We start from the raw sequence: 10,944 nt of genomic DNA, 5'->3' as shown, positions 1-10,944 counted from the left end.
TAAATATGATGGTTAGGAATAAGTTGATAGAGATAAGATAAGATGTTAGTTGAATAAAATTAAGAATAATGGTGAATGAATATTAAAATAGTTACAAAGTTACTAAAGTAAATTTTGAATTGAACGCAGAAGACAGAATGGGAGAAGTCCCTGAAGTAAGATTTGAAATAAGGTCATAATAATTATATTGGTGTGTTCCTGTGTTCCTGTGTTAGGTATATATCAGTTTTATTTGATTGTTATTTGTATTTTGTAGTGTGTTTGTATTTTATGTATGGTTTTTATTTGTTGTTTTGTGTGGAAATACCAATAATTTTTTTTAAAGGAAATTTTGTTTCAAAAAGAAGCATCATCCTGCTATAAGAAGCAGCCAAAGCAGGAGATACATTTCTCTGCCACTCTGCAAAGCCGTGCTGTCCATCACACAGACTCCAAATGAAATTTCCATCATTCCCATCCAAAAGAGGCGGCTGTCTGCCTTTTCAGAAACTGTTTGCTTGAGACGTAGAGTGCTGAATTCAGCATTGTGCAAGACAGACAGCATGAAGATCTTGCGAAGACAACGGCACAAAGCATACCTGTTATCACTCACATCGTTGACTCGGGGCCAAAATCAACCGTGGGACAAGAAAAGACAGTAATTGTCTTGGTTGTTTAAGTGAACTCCAAAAGATCACTTACTGCTGTTTGTTTAATCCTAATGAGCATCAGCCTCCTATGATTGCGCTTAAGTCTCTGCGGCGGCAGTGCTTCTGGTTCATCCATATGTTGAAGACTCTCTAATTCTTGGAAGCCTAAATCACATAATGAAGAATTGTCTTTGTTCAAGACTGCTTAGAACTCTTTACCCTGAATCTCAGTTGTGTAGGGATTGGTTGTGGCCCTAATCAGAGATGTACAGTACGCTCTGACTCTCTCTCTCTCTCTTTTACTGTTGCTTCACATCTCATAGTGTCATAGAGTTGGGAAGGTCATCTGAAGTCCAACTCCCCCAACAATGCAGGAATCTTGTGCCCAATGCTGGGCTCGAACCCACAACTCTTGAGATTGAGAGTCTCATGTTCTACTGACTGACCTATCCCAACAGTTCCCTACCTTTTAAAGGAAGTTATTGGGTCCAGTATTGTTTCAAAGGAAACTTTGATTCTGTGAGATGTGAAACACAGAGGAGTCAAGTAGAACATCCCTAGAGTAGACATAAAGAGGAGGTGTCTGGACCAGCCAGTCGGAACTTCCCATTTCCTGGGACAGACTTCCTCTATATGTGACCAGAGGTGGGTGTGACCTCACCTATGCAGGTAACAAAATACCTCAGCGGAGGCTGCCAGCTTCCAGCCAAGAGAGGACAAAGGAGCTATGTCCTTATGGGATAGTTTCCAGGTGTATATTACTTTTGTAACTTGAGTCTGCCTTCTGGGATCCATCTGTGAACAGAATGAGTGAAGGAGTAAACTCTTTTTTATGCTTTTATAGACGACTGTGTCGTGTCTATCTTTTTATGAGGGACTAAATTACCAAGGAAACTTATTTTAGAGAATTTAGCTAGCCTGAGCAAACGCATCCACTGTGCAAGTTTAAAAGGGGAATATTATTCTGCTAAATTGTAGAACCTTTTAAAACAAGTTGGAAAAGATGTAATCAAACAATATATCCTCTCCTGCATCCCTGAACATTCCCACAGATTCCACCCATCAGGACCTCTGGCGATAGGTGAATGTCCCTTGGCTCAATCTGGAATTGGTTCAGAGTGATCTATAAGCTTTTTCAGATAATTTTTTAGAAGCCTTGCCTGTTTCCCAGCACTTTGCTTCTGACATACGATGTTAACATCCCATGTGGCTGCTGCTGCACATTATGATATTATTGGTCCCTGAAAATGGCAGAATTGGGAAGGGGTTTTGTAGGTCAACTAGTCCAATCTTCTGCAAAAAGCAAAAGGTTTAGAGCTATGGCATCCCCGAGAGGTGGCCATCCATCTTCTGCTTGAGGGAATCCAGTGACGGTAACCCAATAACTCCCAGATAAGGATAGGGGAGAGATGTGATTCAGTTTGCATTTACAGGCAAACATACCAATTCCACACTTTCTGGAACAATACACGAACCGAAATTTGCCCTTCTCTGAATTTTTGCTGTGTTGTTCTCCAGCCAAGTCATATGCAAAAATACACATGGACTGTGGTTAAGTGTGCATTATATTAAGGAAAGCAGCTTTGCTGGGGGGGGGGGTGTATATTAGGCACAACTGCATAGAAAAATGTGTATATCAGGAGGAATTCGTACTAAAACGAATCTACACGAGGACCTAAAAATAATAATCGCAAACTGATTTGGAAATGTGGGGGGCTGAATTTAATATTGGGGAAAATGAGATGCTGAAATGGACATATTCGCTCATCTCTACTCCTGGGTAAATTGGTTCCCCTGTCAAACTGCTCTTACCGTTAAGATTTTTCTCCTTGCGTTCAACCAAAATCTACCCTCCTGTTAAATACCAGCCTACTAGGTGTAGCTCAGCCCTCGAGGGCAACAAGAGAAGAAGTATCTGCCCTCTTCTGTGTGACAGCACTTCTGGCATTTGAAGACTCTGATAGCTCAGCTAGATTGCAGAGTCTCGGGATAGCTGGGTAGCTCAGTTGGTTAGAGCATGCCAAGGTTTCAGGTTCGATCCCCTGCATATTCCTGCATTTCATGGGGTTGGACTAGATGACCGTCAGGTACTCTCTCAACCCTATGATTCTATAAGATAAATAAGCTGGTCCTCAGCTGCACAGGGGCTGAATATGTTAGTACCAACACTTCAAGCTTGGCCTTTTAGCAGATGAGCAGTCCGTGAGATCTTGGGAAAGGGGGATTTGAGGATCCTTAAGGACATACTTAGTGGGACACGGGTGGCACTGTGGTCTAAACCACTGAGCCTTGGGCTTGCCGATCAAAAGGTCGGCGATTCAAATCCCTGCGACGGGGTGAGCTCCCATTGTTCGGTCCCAGCTCCTGCCAACCTAGCAGTTCGAAAGCACGCCAAAAAAATGCAAGTAGATTAATAGGTACTGCTCCGGTGGGAAGGTAAACAGCGTTTCCATGTTCTGCTCTGGTGTCGGTATTCCATTGCGCCAGAAGCGGCTTAGTCATGCTGGCCACATGACCCGGAAAAAACTGTCTGCAGAGAGGACAAACGCAGGCTCCCTCAGTCTGTATCGCAAGATGCGTGCCGCAACCCCAGAGTCGTTAGCGACTGGATTGAACTCTCAGGGGTCCCTTTATCTTTAAGGACATACTTAAGGACAAAGGACAGCTGCTCTTCCTTTAGTTGCAGTAGCTACTACAGTGGTACCTCAGGTTAAAAACTTAATTTGTTCTGGAGGTCCGTTCTTAACCTGAAACTGTTCTTAACCTGAAGCACCACTTTAGCTAATGGGGCCTCCCGCTGCCGCTGCGCCTCCAGAGCACAATTTCTGTTCTTATCCTGAAGCAAAGTTTCTTAACCTGAAGCGTTATTTCTGGGTTAGCGGAGTCTGTAACCTGAAGCGTATGTAACCTGAGGTACCACTGTACTTGGAGTATAGCAGAGCTGAAGCAGATTGTGGCACAGACATGCACAGTGGTAGGTCTGATCTTTGCGATAGGTTTATCAGCCCTGCCTTTGAGGAGAAGCCTGACAGCTCGAGGTGTGTAGCGATGCAAATGAGACCTGCTTTCCACGAAAAGGAAGCAGCAGCCAAGCTTCAGCCCCAAGTCTGCCGTTGGCAGAGCAATTAAATCTTGTCGGGTGTTGAGTTTCTTCGGGGGCCACTTTCAACAAGGGAAGGCAGGGCAGAGGCTCCGAGATTTGACGCGATAATTGCCCGGCCTGGCAATGGAAATCCAAGCTCTGGCCTCTTTTTGCCAGGAGAAGAACCAGCTACCACCTGTCCTTATTACAACCTGTCGACGGGGAGACCTTTTCGGTAGCCAAGCCATTAATCTGTGGGGCTTTGGTGTGTGTTTGAAAATCAGGACTCTTCCTGCGTGGGAAGCGGAGGGAGAGGAAGTCTGAAAACGCACACGTCCGCCTTAGTTGATACTGCAACTAATCCAGAATGCGGCAGCTAGACTGGTGACTGGGAGCAGCCGCCAATATCATAAAGCACCAGTCCTGAAAGACCTACATTGGCTTCCAATACGTTTCTGGGCACAATTCAAAGTGTTGGTGCTGACCTTTAAAGCCCTAAACCAGGGGTCCTCAAACTAAGGCCAGGGGGCCGGATGCAGCCCATTCGCCTTCTAAATGCAGCCCGCGGAGGGTCCGGGAATCAGCGTGTTTTTACATGAGTAGAATGTGTCCTTTTATTTAAAATGCATTTCTGGGTTATTTGTGGGGCCTGCCTGGTGTTTTTACATGAGTAGAATGTGATGTGTGCTTTTATTTAAAATGCATCTCTGGGTTATTTGTGGGGCATAGGAATTTGTTCATATATTTTTTTTCAAAATATAGTCCGGCCCCCCACAAGGTCTGAGGGACAGTGGACTGGCCCCCTGCTGACAAAGTTTGCTGACCCCTGCCCTAAACAACCTCGGCCCTTTATACCCGAAGGAGCGTCTCCACCCCCGTCGTTCAGCCTGGACACTGGGGTCCAGCTTGGAGGGCCTTCTGGCAGTTCCCTCACTGCAAGAAGTGAGGTTGCAGTGAACCAGGCAGAGAGTCTTCTCGGTGGTGGGCCCCCCTTTGAAACGCCCTCCCATCAGATGTCAAGGGAGATGAAGAACTACACAACCTTTAGAAGACATCTGAAGGCAGCCCTGTATTGGGAAGTTTTTAAAAATATGTTTGATGTTTTATTATGTTTCTGTATATGCTGGGGCAACCCAGTTGGATGGGCAGGGGAACAAACAATAAAATAATGTTGATGGTGATGATGTACACTGCCTACAGAAGTTGGGACAGTGTCCATGTGGGCTTCCTGCTCTTTGCTCACGAAACTCAGCAGTTCTTTCCATAAAAGTCAAGTGTAATGTGAGCATCACTTGCTGCTCCACAAGTCATGAATAGACTGCATGGGAACAAGAGCCACCTCCTGCGTCAAAAATAATAGATGTGGGACCCACAACTCAATGTTGTCGTCATTCATTTTATTAAATTTATATACCACCTTTTCCTGCAAGGAGATCCAGGTGATGGACATGGTTCTCCGCTCCAGATTTTATCCTAACAACAACCCTGTGAGGCTGAGAGACGGTGACAGGCCCCAGGTAACCCAGTAAACTCCATGGCTGAATGGAGATTCGAACCCTGCACTCACAAGTCCTAGTCCAACATGATGTTGTTGTTCGGTCGTTCAGTCGTGTCCGACTCTTTGTGACCCCATGGACCAGAGCACGCCAGGCACCCCTATCCTCCACTGCCTCCTGCAGTTTGGCCAAACTCATGCCAGTCGCTTCGAGAACACTGCCCAACCATCTCATCCTCTGTCGTCCCCTTCTCCTTGTGCCCTCCATCTTTCCCAACATCAGGGTCTTTTCCAGGGAGTCTTCTCTTCTCATGAGGTGGCCAAAGTACTGGAGCCTCGACTTCAGGATCTGCCCTTCCAGTGAGCACTCGGGGCTGATTTCTTTAAGGATGGATAAGTTTGATCTTCTTGCAGTCCATGGGACTCTCAAGAGTCTCCTCCAGCACCATAATTCAAAAGCATCAATTCTTCGGCGATCAGCCTTCTTCTAAATGCTAACAGTTAAACCACATCGGTTCTAGAGTTTGCAGCCAGCTATGTCTCCTTTGAGATGCTCCATTCCATTACCTCCTCACCATTTTCACACACACACCCCCCATACCAGACACAACATTTTGGGACTATTGAGCATACCTGGCTCCAGTGTGGTGTAGTGGTTAAGAGCGGTAGACTCCTAATCTGGTGAACCAGGTTCGCGTCTCCACTCCTCCACATGCAGCTGCTTGGTGACCTTGGGCTAGTCACACTTCTCTGAAGTCTCTCAGCCCCACTCACCTCACAGAGTGTTTGTTGTGGGGGAGGAAGGGAAAGGAGAATGTTAGCCGCTTTGAGACTCCTTTGGGTAGTGATAAAGCGGGATATCAAATCCAAACTCTTCTTCTTCTTCTTTTCTTCTTCTTCTTCTTCTTCTTCTTCTTCTTCTTCTTCTTCTTCTTCTTCTTCTTCCAGAGGGCTGCATTTTTATTTTTATTTTATTTTTGAGGGGGGGCTCTTACATTTTCCCTCTGAACTTTTTCTTTTGTACCCCTGCAAATCTTGTGGTTCTACGTAGCATACTAGTATCATATACTTCTTATTTCTAACTTGGTGACCAAGTTTGGCTGCAATCCAATCGGCTCTCACCAGCTGAGCTTGCTATTAGAGGGAGTGTTTTTCACGCAAAAGCATACCATTATTCCTTACAACTATGCAAGGAAAAATGTGGGCCAGTGGTCCTCACCTTTCAAACATATATGGCAAAGTAACAGTAGCAGGAACTTTGATCAGGTGTTGAAATCTTTGTTGTCACCACATTTAACTCCTGTCTATCTTGAGACAAGGGACGTTTTAAGAGTTACTTTAAATTTAGGTCTCAGTCCCGGGGCCTGTCCTCAGTGATAAAGTTCTTAATTTCATGTATTCATTCTAAGAATCGCAACGTCTTTTCCTCTACCGAATGGAGCTGCCTGGAGCAAGTAACAAAAGCAATCCATCATAAATTATAAAAAACCACATCAAAACAGAGAACAAGAGCGGCAGTATAACCAGAAAAGAATTAATGACTTAGCATGGAGCCAAACTGCAATAAGAAGAGTTTATAATACAGACAGTAGGGGTGGGTGCGTAGAGAAAAAGATTCCTGGTATTCCATCATTGCTTGAAAACCTTGCTTTTCCAGCAAAGGAAGAGGCAGAATATTCTCCGTGGCAGGAAGTTTCACGTATTGGGGGCCACCACCGAGAAGACCCTCTCGCATCCCGCCCCCAGTGACATCAGTGTCTAGTAAAGCTGTAGTTACAGGTAGGTCTGCCATAGTGTTGGTCTGCCATAGTTGAAACAAAATAGAAATAAAAATCCCTTCCAGTAGCACCTTAGAGACCAACTAAGTTTGTTATTGGTATGAGCTTTCATGTGCATGCACACTTCTTCAGATTCTTCTATGTGGCATCCTTTGATATATTTGAACATGGCTATCATATCACCCCTTAACCTTCTCTTCTCCAGGCTAAACATACCCAGCTCCCTAAGCCGTTCCTCATAAGGCATCGTTTCCAGGCCTTTGACCATTTTGGTTGCCCAAAATGTTCACGAGACATCCAGAAAGTATGAAACAATGCAGCTACATAACAGCATGAATCACTCCCAAAATATAATTATAAACGAGCCTCGTGCATGTGTGCCTTATGTATGCATACAAACTCAATTAGAGGTGTGAGTTTGCTTTCGGCGGGTAATCTCATTTATATGAGGTCTAATTGGAGACAACCTCTCATCTCCTCGTCTACCCGAAGAAGACTTTCTCTTTCCCCATCTTCCATATTTGTCAGAGCTGAAAACCCCTGTTTGCAACAATACGTTGCGGGGAACTGCAGAAGAATAGACAATGCTCTTGAAGAGAGGCGTGGGCACTGTTTCTGGTTATATATTTTATATATATATATATATTGGATATACACAATATATTGATGTTGACATCATACTATACTGAAATGTTTAAATGTTTCTTTGATTGTCCTCATAGGAGCCAGCTCCTTGGGGCTGAGGTCCCTTCGTGGCCCCCCCCATAAAATATATGAGCCCTAAAAGCCCTAAACGGCCTCAGCCCAGTATACCTGAAGGAGCGTCTCCACCCCCATCGTTCAGCCCAGAAACTGAGGTCCAGCTCCGAGGGCCTTCTGGCAGTTCCTTCCCTGCGAGAAGTGAGGTTACAGGGAACCAGGCAGAAGGCCTTCTCGGTAGTGGCACCTGCCCTGTGGAACGCCCTTCCATCAGATGTCGAGGAAATAAGCAACTATCCTACTTTTAAAAGACATCTGAAGGCAGCCCTGTTTAGGGAAGTTTTTATTGTTTAATGATTATTGTGTTTTTAATATTCGATTGGGAGCCGCCCAGATGGGTGGGGAATATATAAATTATTATTATTATTATTATTATTATTATTATTATTATTATTATTATTATTATTATGGGCCAGGTCCTCCAAAGTTGATGGACACTGCCATTCAAATGGGATGTGTGCGTGTGTGTGTGTGCCATGTTTAGTCATCGATCTTGTGGGTCCGGGGCTTACCTGCCCCCTCCATGTTTTAATCAAGTGGGCACCCTTGCTTGTCCTTGAATCTTCCTGCCACACTTGCCACCCTCTCCTGCCACACCCTTTGAGCACCACTGCCCTAGGCAAAGTGCCCTCTGAGGAGGGTGGCGGGTCTCCTCATGTCAGTAGACCCTGGCAGACTTAGGTGGTGGTGATGGAGACAGCAGCAGCGATCTGAGAAGCATCCGATGCCTCAATCTGGATGCCATTTTAATTACCCACAAGGCCCCAGAGGAACACGATGGTCACATTCATACCACACAATTACCGTGTTTCTCCTAAAATAAGACACCGTCTTATATTTTTTTTCGCTCAACAAAACACAGTATGGCTTATTTTCAGGGGATGTCTTATTTTAACCGCGTCACATCGGTACGCTGCATAGCCACGCCTCTCCAGGCTCTTTTAATGGGAGGTACCACGTCACTATGGCTTATTTTCGGGGTATGGCTTATTTTTGGGGAACGGCTTATATTTCGCAAATGCATAGAAATCCTGCTATGGCTTATTTTATGGTTATGTCTTATTTTAGGAGAAACAGGGTACTACTTTAGACAGTCACAGCTTCCCCCAAAGCAGTGGCGTAGGGAGCTGCTTTGCCGCCCGGGGCGAAAAACGTGGGGGCACCCCCTGGGGGCGGGGCGCCGCTCCCCAGCGCACATGCGCTGTGACGTCACAGTGCGCGCACAGCATCCCACCATATCTTGGGTGGATTGCGCATGTCCACCCAAGATGGCGGGCGCGAGCAGCCAGCCCCCCTTCCGACCGTGCGGCGGCGCGGCAACTTTTAAGGCTGCAGCGCGCGAAGAGCAGCACAGCGTCGGCTTGGGAGGCGCCGATGGCGGGGGCGGGGCCCTGCCCCGAGTCTCAACCCCCAGGGCGGTACCCAGGGTGGCCCACCCCCTACGCTCCCCTCGCTCTGCCCCTGCCCCAAAGCATCCTGGGAACTGTCTTTTGTTAAGGATGCTGGGAGTTGTTAGGAGACTCCCTACTCCCCTCAGGGAGCTACAATTCCCAGAGTTCCTTCTCTCTGAGAATGGCAGCTGTGCGAAGGGAGCCATGATGTCAAACCCCCCCCCCCCACACACACAGGATGACACCCAGGCCGAACCACTCCTCCTGCCCCCACCTTCGTCCGCCAGTGCCCAGGAGGACAGGCATGAACAGTGGGCCATGGTGGGGTATTGTTGTTATTTATTAAATTTGTACATTTGGTTTTCAAAGAGGTTGACGGCAGTTTCTTAGCAATGGGAAAGAGAAGCTCTGAAATGCTCCTTTCGTCTTACCTTTTCAAATACTCCAGGGGCTAAGGTCAGTGTAACGCTGGAGAAGGGCAAGGGTCTGCCTAGCTCCGGCTGAGGACTGAGCAGCCCAAAACTCAGCGCACCCCGTTCCAGCCCCTGCAGTTCTGTTTGCTTACGAGGAGGGGACCCTGTCATCGCGAGCGGGACATTTTGCAGAAGAAGTCTGGAAGGATGTGACGCCTCCAGAATGAGGCCATCTCCCGACTGTGTTTCCAGTCAACGTCATTTGGAAGCAATGCTGTCACACGTACAAATGTAGAACCAGGCATCCCTCTCTCCCCCTACTCCCCAATCGTTTCCACCCTGATACAAACAGTATTTGGTCGCGAAGACTGACCAAATTCTGTCAGAGTGGTGCTTTTTTTTGTCCTCTCATATCTAACCCAGATCAGTTCTCCTTGCTGGTCCCGCTTTTTCTAAAGCCCCGTTTTCTCCCCCATTTCTTGGGCATCCGCCCTCGGCCCTTGACAAGCTACCCAATAAAGATTTCCAAGATGTCGGGGTTAAGATTAACATCCTTGGCTGCGATTTCTCCCCTCGCATTCATACAGCTTCCCAAAAGAAACATTACGGCTCAGTGCAAACATTGTATTTCACTCAGCAAGGCTGACACCTCTGAGCCTGCTTCACTGGCCCTTTTTGATCATGCTAGACCAGGAGGCAGAGAACATACCCTCTTGGTTTTATGGGGTGGTGGCCATAGGGCTGAGCTCATCTATGAAATAGAGGCATGTAGCATTGCAGAAGAAACCTTAGCCAAGAACTGAGCTGCAGAACTTGCGCTGAATATCAGAGTCCCAGGTGTTGTTGTTGTTGTTGTTGTTGTTGTTACTACCGTATTGGCCCGAATATAAGTCGCACCAGCAAATAAGCTGCACCTTCAAAATTCAAGGGGGGGGGAGAGACAATACCTGAATATAAGCCTCTCCCTTAAAATCCCTCGGGCACTCACACCCGTTCCATTTTACCGTATGTCTGTTTCAGCAGCAATATCGTAAAAAAGCCAATTTTTGTAAGGTCGCGAATTTAATCTGCACTTTAACTTTTCACGGTCGGAATTTGGAAAAAAAAAGTGTGGCTTATATTCGGGCCAATATGGTATTATTATTATTTATATAGGAGCACACAAAATAGTAAAAAAGACAGAAAAGCTTCTGAGCATGTGCAGAGTGCATTTCTCTTACTACTAAGTGGTGTAGTATGTGTGTGTGGGGGGGGGGGTGGCCACAGGGGCAGTTGCTCTGGGTGCAAACTGGTTAGGGGTGAAAAATGTCAACACCCAGTGCTGCCTCAATACGGCTGTGCGCTTCTGTCACTGAGCTCTGTTGAAAGTGGCTTTTCCGCGTGTACCAGGAAGTGAC

This window comes from Lacerta agilis, chromosome 14 (genome assembly GCF_009819535.1).
Source record: "Lacerta agilis isolate rLacAgi1 chromosome 14, rLacAgi1.pri, whole genome shotgun sequence".
Taxonomy (NCBI): Eukaryota; Metazoa; Chordata; class Lepidosauria; order Squamata; family Lacertidae; genus Lacerta; species Lacerta agilis.
This window is presented reverse-complemented; position numbering follows the sequence as displayed.